Raw genomic sequence first — 19,862 nt, forward strand, 5'->3', positions numbered from 1 at the left:
CTTATCAGAATTGTCTTTGATATGAATATACAAAACTCTTTAAGTGCACAGAACAATACCCGTTTGATACTGTCTCCTCAATTTTCACATATCACCTTTTACATAACAAATTGATACGAATTCATATCGATATGATACGGATTCATATCAACATTTCTAATTGATATGATTTTGCATCATATTAATATAAATTCGTATTAATTTGATATGTTTTTCATATCAAACGTAACATCGAAAAGTCTTCGATAAAAAAGTATGGCTGTGCCTTCGTATTTTTTGTGTATTTATGGTATTTAGTATGGTACTAAAGATATTTTATGACTGAATTGCCGCGGTCACTCTAACATTCGACGACAAGTGTAAGTGTACAAAAGTGAAACATTTACATATGTTGTTTTTTTTTTTTTTTGCAAATGGTAAGTATCTCATTTTCAATTGTACTTGATGTTTGTCTAATTCTAATATATTTATTTCTTGGACACTGTAACGTGCTTTTCGGTGGCTGACTACACACACTGCGCTACACAAAGTCAAATGGCTGGCCAAGATGCCAAACTGGGCAAATTGGCGTCCACCACTTCGCTGGGAAACTTCTATCGAGGACAGAAGAAGGACTTCCTAGCGCTGAGGCAAAGCTACAGGAGGCATCCGAGTACAGCGTGATCGGTCATTTATTGCTAAGTCCTGGAATTATTTTTATAATTGGTCCGAAATATATTAAAAATAAATATTTACAGCGATCTTTATGCGTTATCAATAAATATTTGTTTATAAGATGCAAAAAAGTAAAAACAAAACTGATTAATATTGATATTACAAACATATCAATCTGATATGAAAGTATATCAGTTTGATATGAAAGCATATCAGTTTGAAATTAAAGCATATCATCATATCAAAAATACCGCAATTTGGTCACAACCTTAATATGTGCGCATATCAATCTGGTATGAAATATACCAAATTGACATGTTCGAAAATATCAATTTTATATGTTCGAATATATGAATATGATATGGCAACATAAGGGATCAAAATTGATAGGGAAACATACCCGATTGATGACCAGTTTTGGTATTTTATTTTCTCTGTGTGGTATTATAGAAATTTCACCATTAATTTTTGATAATTCTTTCACAAATAAATGACAATCGTATGCTGAGAGATTATGGAAAAATTTTGGCAATTGATAGTTTATATTACAGTTGTTATGAGCCACACCTCTATATTCATCTGCTAAGTGGCAATGATCTAAAACTTTTTTACATTTATCAGTGAATAAATTTCCACATATACTACAATTTAGTTCTGAATGAAATTAATTTAATTGTTCGATTGATAGCGGATTTAACGGCATCTTTATCTTTAAGTGATTTTCATACAACATTAAACAATCTCTATATATTTGTTATATTTGTTGAACGTTGATGCACTAAGAGCAGTACAAACAAGTGGCCCAAACGACACCAAGCACGTGCTTGTTACGCGCGGGCCCATTTTTATTTCGGGCAAATACGGTTCGCGAGGAAGGTACATAGAACAAACAAGGACAGGACAAAACATAGATCAACAAGACTAAAGCAAATGAGCTAAGATTTTAGTTTTTAATACAGGGATAGAGGTTGAGGAACAAATTAAATGATATAGGTTGTTATAATTATTACAAAGAACGCGAAAAGGCTCATGCTGACTAAAATTAGATGAACATCGTGGCAAGTTTATAGGATAGTAGTTTCGCATTAGTCTAACAGGAACATTGAAAGTAAGGCGGCTTACCAAATCTACAGAATCAATATCGCCTCTGATAAGATTATTCATAAAAATAGTACCAAGCATAGTTCTACGGCTTACTAGACTAGGCAAATTAATTAAAAGCATTCTACTCGAGTAAGAAGCCAACCTGACGTTTTGATCCCAGTTCAAACCACGTAAGGCAAAAAGAAGAAATTGTTTCTGTACGGACTCTATACGGTCAATGTGCACTTGATACTGAGGACTCCAAACGGAAGAACAGTATTCCAAATTAGGACGGACAAGGGAGGTAAATAATAATTTGGTAGTGTATGGATCATCAAATTCTTTAGACCAACGCTTTATAAACCCAAGAACACTCATAGCTTTATTTACAGTAGAGGTTATGTGGGAGTCAAATTTAAGTTTAGGATCTAGGAGAACACCTAAATCGTTTACTGAGTATATTCGGTCCAGGGACATGTTCTGAAGAGAGTAACTTATGAATGTTGGCGTACCCCTATAAAAAGTCATAACGTTGCATTTAAGATAGTTTAAATTCAAAAGGTTGTACTGACACCATTCCTGGAATCTATTAATATCTGACTGCAAGCTGAAACCAGACTCAATATTTTTATATGAAAAACAAAGCTTAACATCATCAGCATACACATCAGCATTAGTACACGAGAGTGAGTTACTATAGAGGGAAGATCATTTATAAACAGAGTAAACAGCAAAGGGCCTAAATTACTGCCCTGAGGCACTCCAGATGTCACGTTGATCATCTTGGAAACAGCGTTTTTGAATAAAACCCTCTGAGATCTACCATTCAAATAACTTGAAATCCAAGTTAACAGATTATTCGGAAACCCGAGCTGATCTAATTTGAATAAAAGAAGAGAGTGGTTTACAGAGTCAAAGGCTTTACTAAAATCTGTATATATAACGTCTGTCTGCAATTTTTCGGTAAACCCATCTATTACAAAAGATGTCAATTCGAGCAGGTTAGTGGTGGTCGATCTTCGCTTAACAAAACCATGTTGACACGGCGATAATAAAGAGGAGCACAAATGTTGCAACTGAGAGGTAATAATGCGTTCAAATATTTTAGGAATTGCAGACAATTTGGAGATTCCTCTATAGTTCTGAACATTAACCTTCGCACCCTTTTTGTGGAGTGGAATAATAAAAGAATCTTTCCAGATAGTAGGAAAAACAGATGATGAGATAGACAAATTAAAAAGTTTAAGAATGGGTTTACAAATAGTTTGGGCACAAAACTTAAGAACACACCCAGGGAGTCCATCTGGCCCCGGAGAATAGGTTGGCGTTATAGTTTCTAAATCACTTAAGAGAGAACTTTCGGTGATTACAGGAGAAAAAATACAATTTGCCCTGTTTAAGTGATTAGGGTAGCTAGAATTAGACCAAGAAACAGAACTATAAGTAGATTGGAATAATTCAGCAAATAAATCTGCAATTTCGGGATCCGTAGATGCCTCAATAGAGTTTAATCGTACAGATGATGGCAAGGCTGAAGACTTTCGCTTAGCATTGACAAAGTTATAAAACTGCCTTGGATCCTTTGAAAATTCAAATTTACATCGGTTCAAATACATGGAATAGCAATGACTGTTAAGTACTTTAAAATTAGTACGAGCCACCACATATCTTGAAAAATCGGATGGCCTACCCGACTTTTTGTACTTTTTATAGAAGTTTGTTTTTAGGTTTCTAAGTCTTTGCAACTGATTGGTAAACCAAGGAGGCCTGTCTAACTTAGGAGCAAAACTATCAGGAACACATTCACAGAAAAAAGAGTTTAGGACACCATAAAATAGTTCCGTAGCACTTTCAATATCCAAGCAATTATATAAATTTGTCCAGTTATATTGTGAAATCAAGGTGTTGAGTTTACTAAAGTCACATTTACGAAAGCATCTACTTTTAGTTGGTGAAAGAGAAGGAGAGAGGGTATCAACGCAGGGAAGACAAATTGTAAGTTCTAATGTGGGATGATACCGGTCTTCTGGCATAACTAGTGGGTCAATTCTAGATACCGTGACTTCAGACGGATCTAAAGCAAATTCAAGATCTAATTGTCTGTTTAGAGAATTACGTATAAAGCTAACTTGCTGTAATGATAATTCTAACAGACCGTCAACGAATTCATGGTCAGATAAGGGGGTAGAGACAAGTGAGTCAGTGGAAAGGGACCAAGAAATGTCAGGGAGATTGAAATCACCCAAAACAATCAAAAGATCCCTTTCGGAAAGATGAGATAAAACAGTTTTTATTGCAGACAAATGTTGCTTATAAATTGTTAAGTCGGATCCAGGTGGAATATAAGAACAAGTTACATAAATAGAAAAAGATTTCAAAGAAACTTAACACCAACGAATTCTATTTCATTGGGATTAAGAAAGTATATCCTTTCCGATGTTAAAGTAGAGGTAACGGCAACCAGCACCCCACCCCCCCTACGAGGAGAGCGATCAGTTCTATACGTACTAAAATTTTTGGACAGAACTTCAGAGTCTGATATCTCCGGTTTCAGCCAAGTCTCAGTAAAGGCCAGAATGTCTTCCGAAAAGGCAGAGGAGTCAGCATAAAGCTTAGGTAGCTTCATATTAAGTCCCCTAACATTTTGATAGGCCAAAAATAAACTGCTCAGTTTTTTGGCGCAGGTACTGTCGTGGAAGGCCTATTATTAGTTCTCCGTCTGTTTGGAACAAATTCTTTAATGACCAATTCATCATTAAGCCAAAAACTTTTAGAATTTATTACATTAAATACTTCCGGAGGAGCAGATATTTTAAAGGAAGATATCCTACGAACATATGGAAATTTAAACTCCTCCACTGTGATGTTTTGAGATGGGAATTCCTGTTGTATAAATTCCAAAACATCTGCAGATGTGGTTTCAGGTGTTAAACGAGACACAAATAATTGCTTCCTATATGGAACAACCGAGAGGCTCTTTCTTCCACCACCAGCAATCTGAACATCGTTCGTCTGATTATTGAGACAAGGGACTCCTATAGAGCTAACTTCCACCGTAGGCACAGAAAGCTGCGTAAGGTTTGAAACGGTAGGCTGACTAGCAGAAACAGGGACTCCAGAGCTTTTGGTACCTATGGGTACTGCTGTCACAGAAGCTTTAGGTCCCCCAGCCCCAGTGGATGCCGACATTGCTGCCGTTACCGATCGGGTAAAAATATTAGAAGCTAAGTTGGGATTTGGAACTGATGCCTTTACTTGAAGAGATTTTGAAGGAGCAGTCTTCTTGCGTTTAGGTGACCCTACTGACATTTTTTTATTATCAAGGTCCGCCTTAAACTCTTTAAAATCAGCAACTACGCTCATGAGTTTATCGAACAGTTTCATAAAACGATCATTGGTCAGCGCAACATAGCCATCCAATTCACGATCTATTTCCACGCATGAGGCACAAGTCCACGAAAAACCAACACGCAGATCAATATAATCTTTTACTCTGCCAACAAGTCCAGTACATTTTGGGTGTATGACTTTGTTGCAGAGACGACAGTAAATAAAAACGTCATTAGGTGACGATCCAAACTGACAATCTTTTTTGCTACAAAAAAGAGCCATTTTTAATTTAAGAAAAAAAGTTATTAATAAAACCAAAGAATCAAAAGAATTATAAATACCTCACTTAATTTGACACTGGGATCAAACAAATAAAAATGTAGACACACAAGAACACAAAAGTATAAGAGCGCGTAGAGACTTCGAGAGCGAGAGAGCGCAACAGAGTGGCTGTCGACTGAGCGTGGCTTGCGAAACACAAACAAAATATACACGACAACAGTTTAGACGACAAGAAACGGGAGAGAGATTACAAGAAGGTTATGGGAAACAACAACAAAAGCTATTGAAACCAAAGCACCACAGCGTACAGAAGTTACAATAACAAAATGCACGGGCTAAACACAGAGTTTGGTTTTGTTAAAATTTCTACAATAAAATAGACAATTAAATTAAACAGACGATTTAAAACACAAGCACGGCTGGTTATGAAGGACTAAGTCACAAAACAAGGCACCAGTATCACAGATATTAATGACAAATTGACAAAAATCACAGAGCACAAGATAAACACAACCGGTCACAAGCGACGCTGCCTATAAAACGCGATGCACAATCTCCATATATATATTCGATATATATACACATTATTATTAAATGAACATTTTATATAGAAACTATTTGCATACGGTATATGCTTTTGAATTAGATTTACGTTATCCGAACTTTAAATATCTATCCCTTCCAAAATACATTCAAAATCAGCACATACGACAAAAAGAACATCTAATTGATTTTTAAAATTTTTAAATCTTTATATAGAATTGTTATTTGACGGCATCTTAGTTACAATTTTATTACACTACAGACTATGTTTATCCAGTTTGCTGCTATCATCGAAATTCTGAAGACAGTCATTACATATACTGTGTTTATGCTATGCCTATTTCATGAAATCAATTCATGAAATTCATGAATTCAATAACACAGGAAAGTTGACTATGAATTCAGTCCCAATTTACGAAATGCTGAAGCGCAGCCTACTTCACAGCCTACTACTCTATAGAGCTCTATATCTAATTCGAAAAATTTGACAGCTTTACTAACATCATTTCATGAAACTGTCTGTGTTGTATAAACAGTGGCTTTTATAATTTCATGCATTGGATAATGCATGAAATTCATAGCATAAACATAGTAATAGAAGCATTTCCCCCTCTCTTTTCGTCATTTGTTTTCTAAGTAATCTAATGGAGGAGAGGGAAATATATATATATATTTTTTTTAAATTTTTTAATTTAAAAGTTACTTGGAAATATTTTTATATATTTATCATCCTTCTCGAGAAGTAGTAGATATATAGAGAGTAATTCATTGCTAGTTTTATTATTGGTAAAATAATATGGCCCGATTATTGTGCTTCCATCGATGTCTACTCCCAACACAGTTATACTAATTTCAGGATTATTTTCTTTGAAGGTATTTAGCTATTAACCGGTGTGGGGAACTTTAACCCACTAAAATTTAACGATGCATTATTATTTATAGTTATTATATTCGATTTAATGTTGTGAATGCCTCTACGTTTATATAGTTATTATAATCAACTTTAACGAGAGCCGATATTAATGCCCATTTAAAGCAATAAACATCTTTATTTTACACATTGATGCAGGCTCTTTTGTTTAATATTTTGCTCGGTAAACAAATGTAATTTGAACCCCTTATGGGCTGATATTTATTTATATTCACGTCCAAATGCTCTATTTTAATTAATGACCAACCACTGTTCTCGTTCTTGAAATTCAATCATTTCATTTCTTATATGGTTATATAAATCATCGGTTATATAAATCATGTTAAGTACGTTAAAATTAGTACGAGCCACCACATATCTTGAAAAATCGGATGGCCTACCCGACTTTTTTGTACTTTTTATAGAAGTTTGTTTTTAGGTTTCTAAGTCTTTGCAACTGATTGGTAAACCAAGGAGGCCTGTCTAACTTAGGAGCAAAACTATCAGGAACACATTCACAGAAAAAAGAGTTTAGGACACTATAAAATAGTTCCGTAGCACTTTCAATATCCAAGCAATTATATAAATTTGTCCAGTTATATTGTGAAATCAAGGTGTTGAGTTTACTAAAGTCACATTTACGAAAGCATCTACTTTTAGTTGGTGAAAGAGAAGGAGAGAGGGTATCAACGCAGGGAAGACAAATTGTAAGTTCTAATGTGGGATGATACCGGTCTTCTGGCATAACTAGTGGGTCAATTCTAGATACCGTGACTTCAGACGGATCTAAAGCAAATACAAGATCTAATTGTCTGTTTAGAGAATTACGTATAAAGCTAACTTGCTGTAATGATAATTCTAACAGACCGTCAACGAATTCATGGTCAGATAAGGGGGTAGAGACAAGTGAGTCAGTGGAAAGGGACCAAGAAATGTCAGGGAGATTGAAATCACCCAAAACAATCAAAAGATCCCTTTCGGAAAGATGAGATAAAACAGTTTTTATTGCAGACAAATGTTGCTTATAAATTGTTAAGTCGGATCCAGGTGGAATATAAGAACAAGTTACATAAATAGAAAAAGATTTCAAAGAAACTTTAACAACAACGAATTCTATTTCATTGGGATTAAGAAAGTATATCCTTTCCGATGTTAAAGTAGAGGTAACGGCAACCAGCACCCCACCCCCCCTACGAGGAGAGCGATCAGTTCTATACGTACTAAAATTTTTGGACAGAACTTCAGGTCTGATATCTCCGGTTTCAGCCAAGTCTCAGTAAAGGCCAGAATGTCTTCCGAAAAGGCAGAGGAGTCAGCATAAAGCTTAGGTAGCTTCATATTAAGTCCCCTAACATTTTGATAGGCCAAAAATAAACTGCTCAGTTTTTTGGCGCAGGTACTGTCGTGGAAGGCCTATTATTAGTTCTCCGTCTGTTTGGAACAAATTCTTTAATGACCAATTCATCATTAAGCCAAAAACTTTTAGAATTTATTACATTAAATACTTCCGGAGGAGCAGATATTTTAAAGGAAGATATCCTACGAACATATGGAAATTTACACTCCTCCACTGTGATGTTTTGAGATGGGAATTCCTGTTGTATAAATTCCAAAACATCCGCAGATGTGGTTTCAGGTGTTAAACGAGACACAAATAATTGCTTCCTATATGGAACAACCGAGAGGCTCTTTCTTCCACCACCAGCAATCTGAACATCGTTCGTCTGATTATTGAGACAAGGGACTCCTATAGAGCTAACTTCCACCGTAGGCACAGAAAGCTGCGTAAGGTTTGAAACGGTAGGCTGACTAGCAGAAACAGGGACTCCAGAGCTTTTGGTACCTATGGGTACTGCTGTCACAGAAGCTTTAGGCCCCCCAGCCCCAGTGGATGCCGACATTGCTGCCGTTACCGATCGGGTAAAAATATTAGAAGCTAAGTTGGGATTTGGAACTGATGCCTTTACTTGAAGAGATTTTGAAGGAGCAGTCTTCTTGCGTTTAGGTGACCCTACTGACATTTTTTTATTATCAAGGTCCGCCTTAAACTCTTTAAAATCAGCAACTACGCTCATGAGTTTATCGAACAGTTTCATAAAACGATCATTGGTCAGCGCAACATAGCCATCCAATTCACGATCTATTTCCACGCATGAGGCACAAGTCCACGAAAAACCAACACGCAGATCAATATAATCTTTTACTCTGCCAACAAGTCCAGTACATTTTGGGTGTATGACTTTGTTGCAGAGACGACAGTAAATAAAAACGTCATTAGGTGACGATCCAAACTGACAATCTTTTTTGCTACAAAAAAGAGCCATTTTTAATTTAAGAAAAAAAGTTATTAATAAAACCAAAGAATCAAAAGAATTATAAATACCTCACTTAATTTGACACTGGGATCAAACAAATAAAAATGTAGACACACAAGAACACAAAAGTATAAGAGCGCGTAGAGACTTCGAGAGCGAGAGAGCGCAACAGAGTGGCTGTCGACTGAGCGTGGCTTGCGAAACACAAACAAAATATACACGACAACAGTTTAGACGACAAGAAACGGGAGAGAGATTACAAGAAGGTTATGGGAAACAACAACAAAAGCTATTGAAACCAAAGCACCACAGCGTACAGAAGTTACAATAACAAAATGCACGGGCTAAACACAGAGTTTGGTTTTGTTAAAATTTCTCCAATAAAATAGACAATTAAACATCAACAGACGATTTAAAACACAAGCACTGCTGGTTATGAAGAACTAAGTCACAAAACAAGGCACCAGTATCACAGATATTAATGACAAATTGACAAAAATCACAGAGCACAAGATAAACACAACCGGTCACAAGCGACGCTGCCTATAAAATGCGATGCACAATCTTCATATATATATTCGATATATATACACATTATTATTAAATGAACATTTTATATAATAACTATTTGCATACGGTATATGCTTTTGAATTAGATTTACGTTATCCGAACTTTAAATATCTATCCCTTCCAAAATACATTCAAAATCAGCACATACGACAAAAAGAACATCTAATTGATTTTTAAAATTTTTAAATCTTTATATAGAATTGTTATTTGACGGCATCTTAGTTACAATTTTATTACACTACAGACTATGTTTATCCAGTTTGCTACTATCATCGAAATTCTGAAGACAGTCATTACATATACTGTGTTAATGCTATGCCTATTTCATGAAATCAATTCATGAAATTCATGAATTCGATAACACACGAAAGTTGACTATGAATTCAGTCCCAATTTACGAAATGCTGAAGCGCAGCCTACTTCACAGCCTACTACTTCATAGAGCTCTATATCTAATTCGAAAAATTTGACAGCTTTACTAACATCATTTCATGAAACTGTCTGTGTTGTATAAACAGTGGCTTTTATAATTTCATGCATTGGATAATGCATCTATAATTTTCATCAAGTGTGCCAAAAAGAAATTTAAGGGATTAACTTATTATGTCAAATAGTCCACGTTTCTGCCTATTTTGCTGATGAATAGTTATACCAAAGACTATAAAATACCAAGATGCGTAACGAGGAGTAAGAAAATGTACACAGGCGGCGTAATTTTTGCAAAGCAAGACTCGCACGTATGGGAATCTATTTTTAGAATGCCGTTGCTTTGCTTCCTTCTCTCTCCCCCTCTCTTGCTATCTCGTTCACGCGCTGTGAAAAAGTCGAAATTCAATTTTTATCTCAATTGTCGATTCTTTAATTATGATGACGAAAAGGAATCGATGTAAAAGACGCATTGCTCATGTGGTGTATAAGCGGGCTGTGGCGCTCTGCGTATGTTGGTGACCCGTGGATAATGGATTTGAGTTCCACTCTGTTCCACTCATTCTACTCTGAGTGTGGATACAACTTAATTATTTTTCATAGTTTTTTTTTATTTTAATATTTTTTAGTTGCACTTTTTTGATTATTTTTTTAAAATAATATTTTTGATAGACTTTTTTTATTTATTTTATTATTCTAAATTATGTTTTTATAGCCGAAAATGTCTTTTATATGTTCCAATTGGAATTTTAGGAATTAATCGCTTCTATAGATATATTTTTTTTGTGTATATTACATCAAAGGTTTTAAAAAAATATCTAATAACTATAAAAATATGACACAATAAGCAATTCACTTTGACTCAAAGCGTAATGTGTACTCGAGAAAACGATTATTTATTATGTTTTGATGAATATGGTGAGTGCTTTGCATATAAAATGCAAATTTTCGATAAATAGATTAAAGCTTTACTGTTCCAAGATCCCCAGATATTTATTTATTTATGACGAAGTATATCAAGCTTGTTGCTACTCTTACATTTGTCTGGGGAGTCTAGCCACTTACAATATTTGTACACCAAAACTCTAATCAATTTATCTAACATTAGCATTTTATGTGAATAGCACTCATCATTTTCATCAAACCACGATGAAAAATCGTTATTATCGACATTCGACACAAACAATCGACCAAAACATCGATTGAGTATTAAATAAATATATGATGGACGTTGATGCACTACGAGCAGTACAACCAAATGGCCCAACGACACCAAGCACGTGCTTGTTACGCGCGGGGCCCTTTTATCAATTTGTGCAAAAAATGCGAGTTCGCGAGGAAGATACAAAAAACCAATAGAGACGGGACACAAATGAAAATAAAAGAAGCAACTAAGAATGAAGCAAATGAGTTAAAATATTAGTCTTTAATAACGGGATAGAAGTTGAAGTGCAAGTTAAATGATAAAGGTTGTTATAATTATTACATAGAACGCGAAAGGGCTCGTGCAGACAAAAATTTGATGAACATCGTGGCAAATTTAGGGCATAATAATTTCGTGTTAGTCTAACAGGAACATTGAAAGTTAGGCGGCTTACAAGTTCAACAGAATCAATATCACCTCTAATAAGATTTTGCATAAAAATAGTACCAAGCATTGTTCTACGATTTACAAGTGTAGGTAAATTAAACAATAGTAATCTACTCTGATAGGAAGGTAGCCTTACGTTTTGATCCCAGTTCAAACTACGAAGGGCAAAAAGAAGAAATTTTTTTTTGTACCGACTCAATACGGTCAATATGCACTTAATATTGAGGACTCCAAAACAAAATAGGACGGACAAGGGAGGTAAATGACTACCCTGAGGCACTCCAGATGTCACGTAGATCAATTTTGAAGCAGCGATCTTGAATATAACCCTCTGAGTCCTACCATTCAAATAAATTGAAATTAAAGTTAATAGATTACATGGAAACCCAAGCTGATTTAATTTGAATAAGAGAAGAGAGTGGTTGACAGAGTCAAAGCCTTACTAAAATCTGTATATATAACGTCAGTCTGCAATTTTTTAAATCTGTATATATAAGGTCAGTCTGTATTTTTTCTTAAATCCATTTATTAGAATAGATGACAATTCAAGAAGGTTGGTGGTGGTCGATCTTCGCTTAACAAAACCATGCTGACACGGTGATATTAGCGAGGAACATAAATGTTGCAAATGAGAAGTAATTTAGTAACTTAAAAATACCTCTATAATTCTATAATTCTGGGCATAAAAGAGTCCTTTCAGATAGTAGGAAAAACAGATGATGAAATAGACAAATTAAAAATCGGTTTACATATGGTTGACGCACAAAACTTAAACACACACCCGGGGAGTCCATCTGGACCGGGAGAATAAGTTGGCGTTGTTGTTGCTAAGTCTCTTAAGAGAGAACTTTCCGTAATTGCAGGGGTAAAAATACAATTTGCCCTATTTAAGGGATTAGGGTAGTTAGAATTTGACCAAGCAGCCGAACTATAAGTAGTTTGGAATAACTCGGCAAATAAATCAGCAATTTCAGAATCCATCGATGCCTCCATTGAGTTAAAACGTACCGATGAAGGCAATGCCGACGACATACGCTTGGCATTAACAAAGTTATAAAACTGCTTCGGATCATTTGAAAATTAAAATTTACATAGACTTAAATACATAGAATAGCAATGACTACTGAGAACATTAAAATCCGATCGAGCCACCACATATTTTGAAAAATCAGATGGCTTACCCGATTTTTTATACTTTTTGTAAGTGTTTGTTTTAAGGTTTTTAAGTCTTTGAAGCGAATTGGAAAACCAAGGAGACCTGATTAGCTTTGAAGGAAGCCTATCAGGAACGCATTCATTAAAAAAGTATTAGTAGTAGTAGTAAATTGTACAAGTCTGTCCAATTATATTGAGAAATCATATCGTTAAGTTTATTATAGTCATGTTTTCGAAAACATCTCATTTTAGTTGGAGAAACTAAAGGAGAGAGGGTATCAACGCATGGGAGGCAGGTTGTCAATTCCATTGTTGGATGATATCGGTCTTCAGGTACAACAAGAGCGTCAATTCTTGATATTGTGACTTCAGACGGGTCTGAAACAAACACAAGATCTAATTGTCTATTTAAAGAATTCCGTATAAAGCTTATTTGCTATAACGATAATTCTAAAATGCCATCTACAAAATCATGGACGGAAAAGGGTATAGCGACAAGTGAGTCAGTAGGAGGAGACCAAGAAATATCAGGGAGATTAAAGTCACCCAAAACAATTAAAAGGTCTCTGTTAGAAAGAAGGGATAGAACAGATTTTATCGCAGACAGATGGTGCTCATAAATTATTAAATCAGAGCCAGGTGGAATATAGGAACATGTAACAAAAATATATAAGGATTGCAAGAAAACTTTCACACTAACAAATTCAATTTCGTTATGGGTACCATAGTAAATTTTTTCAGATGTTAGGCTAGTGGTAACGGCAATCAGCACACCGCCTCCAATACGTGAGGAGCGATCGGTCCTATAGGCATTAAAGTTATTTGACAGAACTTCAGAGTCAGATATCTCTGGTTTCAGCCAAGTTTCCGTAAAAGCCAAAATATCTGCAGTAAATGCAGAGGAGTCAGCATAAAGCTTGGGTAGCTTCATATTTAGTCCCCTAACATTTTGATAAGCCAAAAGTCCAACTGCATAAAAAAAAAAAGTTTTTCCCAGTCGGAGTTGAACTCCGACCTTCCATTCCCGCGGTTGAGCGACTACACCCCTGACCTACAGCCCATTAGCACCTCGCGTTAGTCAAATGCGACATTGAACCCTTATTGCAGCAGACCACACGAAATGATACACCCATACAACCAAAGAGCTTTACACGGATGACGCACACTAGTAAGATCGAAAATCCACACCAAAAATTTTGCCGTACATTCCGTTGTATGGCCGTTACTCATCTTGTAGTTTATATTATTTTTGGTTATACCATTTAATTCTTTCAGTAGTTTATTGTACAAATATTTCATTCTGGGCGAATCTGTGATTTTGTTACCAAAAGATTTAGTGATGATATTGATTTACGTTAAATTAATTCTTAGACAGTAATGTTCATACACTACTGGTACTTAAACTGGAATGCTTGAGAAGAGTAAATAGCCAAGGTCGGAATCTGAGTTGGTTATTTGAATTTTTTGAGCGTGACCCGTTTTCAATAATAGAAACTACATCATTGTACAGAAGGTTCCTGTCGGAGTTTAACGACATTAGTTATCTTATGTTTCTTAAATTGTGTTTTGCAGTATTTGGTTTCCCTGCATCGATTAGTAAATTTGTAATGGTCTTCGTCTATTTTTTCTACATTTTTATTTGCTGTAATGGATTTTCTAATTTTCCCTTTTGAATTTGTCCTTTTCTGTATCCATTGTCAATGTTAAATTCCTGTCGATCTTCATTTAATTTATCTATTTTCCTTTCGGTGTATGAACAAACACTCTAAAATAGGTAGAGGCTGCAAATTACTCTAGTGTAGGTGGTATTAATAATTTCTCTGTATGTATTGTATGTATTTGAATAATTTCAAAATCTACATCGCTCTCATTATAAATGGTAATGTTTCTATGAATAAAATGAATAAGTAAAACCTGTTTGGCCTTTTCGAATGTCATTACATTACATTGAATTGTGGTAATGGAGTTACCGAATATTGTTGAATTCTCTACTTTATTTTTATCGGATTTAATGAAAACAAGGAAGAACGCTATAGTCGAGTGCCTCGACTATCAGATACCCGTTACTCAGCTAAAGGATCCAAAGGGAAATGGAGATAAGCAAGCAGCAAGGCAAGATTGAAATGCGCCACCTACCGGCGGTAGACAGATTTAAGCGTTATGGGCGTTAGGGTGGGCGTGGCAAATATTTTTTTGGGTCAATCGATAGGTATAGACGAGACTAATACAGTTCAGTTAAAATGTTCTATCTAGCATGAAAATTGTGGGCGCCACAGGTTTGTGCGGCTTGTGGGCGTTAGAGTGGGCGTGGCATATTCGCGTAACAAACTTGCGCTGCGCACAAGGCTAAATCTGAGATCCCAGTTCTCTATCTTAGATAGTTTCCGAGATATCCACGTTCATATTTACGATTTTTTGAAGTTTGTGGGCGGTTTGTGGGCGTAAAAGTGGGCGTGGCAAATTTTTTTTTATCAATCGATAGGTATTGATGAGAACAATGCATTTCAGTTAAAATTTTTATTCTAGCATCAAAACTGTAGGAGCCACAGTTTTGGGCGGTTTGTGGGCGTTAGAGTGGGCGTGGCACTCTACTGAAACAAACTTGCGCTGCGTAAGAAGCTCAGGAATCTGCACGCCAAATCTCAATAGCCTAGCTCTCATAGTTTCCGAGATCTCAGCGTTCATCCGGACAGACGGACATGGCTAGATCGACTCGGCTAGTGATCCTGATCAAGAATATATATACTTTATGGGGTCGGAAACTCTTCCTTCTGCCTGTTTCATACTTTCCGACGAATCTAGTATACCCTTTTACTCTACGAGTAACGGGTATAATTATTTGTTTCTTGAAATGGTTTATTGGTATTTCTGTTAAATGAATAAGGTTACTATTGTCTTCTTCTGCACTATGTTGAGTAACTTCACTATGATGATTTTCTTCAATTTGAATTTTTGGTAATGCATCAGCAACTGAATTTTCCTTCCCTTTAATATAGTCGATTTTAAATTGGTATTCGTTTAATTTAGCTCTCCACCTTTGTAACTTGGTGTTTTGACTTAAACACTTGGCATTCGGTTATTTTAAGGTATGCAACCATCTAAGACGTTGATGGTCATTAGCAATGAGAAAATGTCGTCCTAGTAAATAATGTCGAAAAGTTTTAGTGGTCCAAACTATGGCGAGTAATTCTTTTTCGATAGCACTGTGATTTAAAGGATATAGGATGGCCATTTTGAGAAAGCACGGCTCCAGGGGCTAAATTACTGGCATCTGTGGTTAAAGTGAATTTTGTTTTTCGAAATCGGGTAATTGGAGAATTGGTTCTCTAATTATTAAAGCTTTAAGTTTTTTGAATGCTTCTATGTAGTCGAGATTTTGTGTATCTGTGTTTCCTCCTTTTTTTAAACATTTGGTCATTGGTTTTGCTTTGTCTGCGTAGTTTGGGATAAATTTACGATAATAGCCTGTTAATCCAAGGAATGATCTGATCTCTTTTACTTTTGTTGGGATTGGATATGAAACTATGGCTTTAACTTTAAGGGGGTTTGGATTTATGCCATTAGGGGTTACGATGTGACCAAGAAAGCTAGCTTCTTTTTTTAAGAATTCACATTTGTCTAACTGCAATTTTAAATTGGCTTCTGCAAGTTTGAAAAAAACTAGTTGTAATGCATTTAAGTGTTCGGTAAGGGATGTGGAAAAAATTATAATATCATCTAAATACACTAAACAGTGTTTGTTGAGCAACGGTCGAAGGATATTATTCATGCACCATTGAAAAGAAGCGGGTGCATTTTTAAGGCCAAATGGCATTCGGAGATATTCGTTATGACCGCTGTTGGTGGAAAATGCAGTTTTCTGGGTCCATTTCTATTTGATGAAATCCCTTTGCCAAATCGATAGTAGTAAAATATTGGAATTTCCTATAATCAATTACTACTCTATACTTCAATTTACCAGAAGCATCACTTTTTTTTGGGTACTACCCAGGTAGGACTATTGTATGGTGAGTTACTTTCTCTAATTAATCCCTGACTAAGCATTTCTTGCACTTGGTTTTTGACTTCAATTTCGTGCGCTTGAGCAAGTGGGTACTGTTTTGAATAAATTGGGGAACTATGTGTTTTATTTAGTACGTGTTTTGTAGCATTTGTAAATTATAGATTGTCTCCTTCTTCATATTGAAGATTTTGGAATTTACTTAATAAACCTTTCAACCTTGTAACGTCCTCCTGATTCAGGTGATCTAATCGAAATAATTCAAAATACATTTTTTTTATTGATTCCTGAGCTGATTTTTTAATTGGTTCTGGTGCCTTTTGAATATACAAATTTTGGTTTTTTTCTGATATTAAAGTAATTAATTTGTATATTTTATCAAAAAGGGATACAGTGCTGTTTTTGTAATTTATAATTGATTGTGCATTTTTCAACAATTTTCGGCCAATCAGTATATCGTAATTATTAGAAAAACTGTGTACATAAAATTTCATTTGTTTTAAAAATACTTGCTGGGTAACATAATCGAGTTGTTCAATGTAATAGGACCATTTGATGTCAAAACTTCACATTTAGTATATTGAATGGGAAGACGAAATATATTTTTATTGATCATATTTATTGTGGATCCTGTGTCTATAAGGCATTTGTATGTGCAACCCTTGTATGCTATTTCATGTACTGGTGTTGTCCGGGGCTGCTAACCGAAAATTTTCGTTTGGTTCTGAGCTATTTTGATTTTGTTCTTTTGTATTTTGGATGGATTGTATCTGTTGTTGCCCTTCATTAATCAACATAGTATTGATTGTGGTCATAATACTGTTGTTCATAATAATAAGGTTTGCATTTTTATTACGGATTTCTGGATTTTTATTTAATTCAAAATTAATATGTTCTTCATATATTCCCTCATTTTGTGCATATCTTTATGAGCCAAAATCGTGAATAATTGTATTGGTAATTTTCTGATCCGTATTTTAATCTTTGATCGCCTGTACATAAATAAGAAAATCTTGTTGGTTACCTTCCAGATGCAATTTCAAATTCAGTAGTTGACGTCGTGTTTCCGCTTCTTCGCAGAATGCTCTCAGATTTTCCTTATAAGGTGTCTCCCCGAAGTTCTCCAGTAGTTTTTAGTTCGGTGTTTGCGGTTTAAATTCTGCAATTAGTCTCGATTTAAAGGTAGGCCAGTCTTCGATGTTCGGAAGGCCCAATAACCGTGAGTCTAAGTTTCTTTCAATGGCTCCAAGTAAAATCCTCTAATGACGCACATCATCATTAGTTTGGTAGAGTGAAATTACATAGTCCACTCTGCTGATGAAGGTGTAGAGGGTTTCTTTATCACCCTTAAATGGCATGATGTCTTTTAGTTGCCGACGACCTTCAGCAAGGTTGTTGTCGTTTAGCGCCACGATTTGGGGAGTGGCTATATTTGGTTGCTCCATTGTTATTGTAAAGTTGTGATTTCATTGTTACAGTAAAAATAAAAGTTTTGTTTTAGTGTTTGTTTAACTTAGTTTTTTTTTAATTGTACATGTTATTATTTTTATTTTTGTAACTGCTAGTTGCCTTTTGACTTATTGTGTTTTTTAGTTTTGTTTTTAATCTTCCACTTTTTGTTGGAAAACCGAATTGGAATTATATACCAAGTTGAGGGTTGAAGGGTCGCATAATTATTAATCGAGAACTGAATTATAAAATTTTATTTATTTTCCACTCGACGTTATTTTTTTTCGAATACTATTTGTATCCTACCGACTGCGGTAGTAAAATGTTTATTATTTTAATGAGTCGAACTAATGACCCGTCAGTTGACTAAGGACAACGCTATGGAGAATAAATTAAGGAAGATTTAGTTTAACGTCTTTATTCGATTGATCTCAGCTTAAGACTAATTTCTTGTGACAAAAATCGTTCTTGTGCTGCCCTTTGTTTACAAAAGTTTGGGAGCGTTTGGGATATTGATTGTACATAAGTTTGGGATCGAGTCTCCCGCTTGGGATATTGATTTTATACAATATTTTTGAGAGTAAGAGTGCTACTCAGGGTGCGTCAATTAGTGATTGCACGAATTGTTTATGTTATTAAAAAACCGCATTGCCTGCTCCGGATGTGGATTGTTTACATTAATTCAGCGTGGGATCGCCTACGCTGCATATTCTTATATCTTGGTACATAACTGAATATGTGAATATGTCACTATATATATATATATCAATAAAGACTTATTTAGACTTTAGACTTTAGACACAACGATCGTGTGCATTGGGAAGGGGAAGTGGGTGGGGAAGTGGGAGGGGAAGTGGAACGATAAAGTAGGAATGATAAAATGCTAAGAAGGGAGAAATGAGGATGGTAAAGGAGGATGGAGAATATTCTAGAAAATTAAAAAGTGTTTCAGAATCGACTACCGGTATAAAAAGTGTTTCAAAATCGACTTCCGGTATAACAATGTGCCAAAACCGGTATAAAAAGCGTGCCAGAATCGACTTCCGGTATAAAAATAGAACCTACATACAAAACCGGGCCAGGACCGACATAAAAAAAACCGTACCAGAACCGACATAAAAAACCGTGCCAGAACCGACATATCCTACCAACTATTTATACCCGTTACTCGTATAGTAAAAGGGTATACTAGATTCGTCGGAAAGTATGTAACAGGCAGAAGGAAGCGTTTCCGATCCCATAAAGTATATATATTCTTGATCACCGTCTGTCCGTCTGTCCGTATGAACGCTGAGATCTCGGAAACTATAATAGCTACAATACTGGGATTAGGCATGCAGATTCCTGAGATTCCTGCGCAGCGCAAGTTTGTTTCAGCAGAGTGCCACGCCCACTCCAACGCACACAAACCGCCCAAAAAAACGGTGGCTCCTACAGATTTGATGCTAGAATAAAAATTTTGACTGAAATGTATTGTTCTCGTCAATACCTATCGATTGACCCAAAAAAAAGTTTGCCACGCCCACTTAAACGCCCACAAACTTCAAAAAATA

Source organism: Drosophila subpulchrella, unplaced genomic scaffold (assembly GCF_014743375.2).
Source record: "Drosophila subpulchrella strain 33 F10 #4 breed RU33 unplaced genomic scaffold, RU_Dsub_v1.1 Primary Assembly Seq53, whole genome shotgun sequence".
NCBI lineage: Eukaryota > Metazoa > Arthropoda > Insecta > Diptera > Drosophilidae > Drosophila > Drosophila subpulchrella.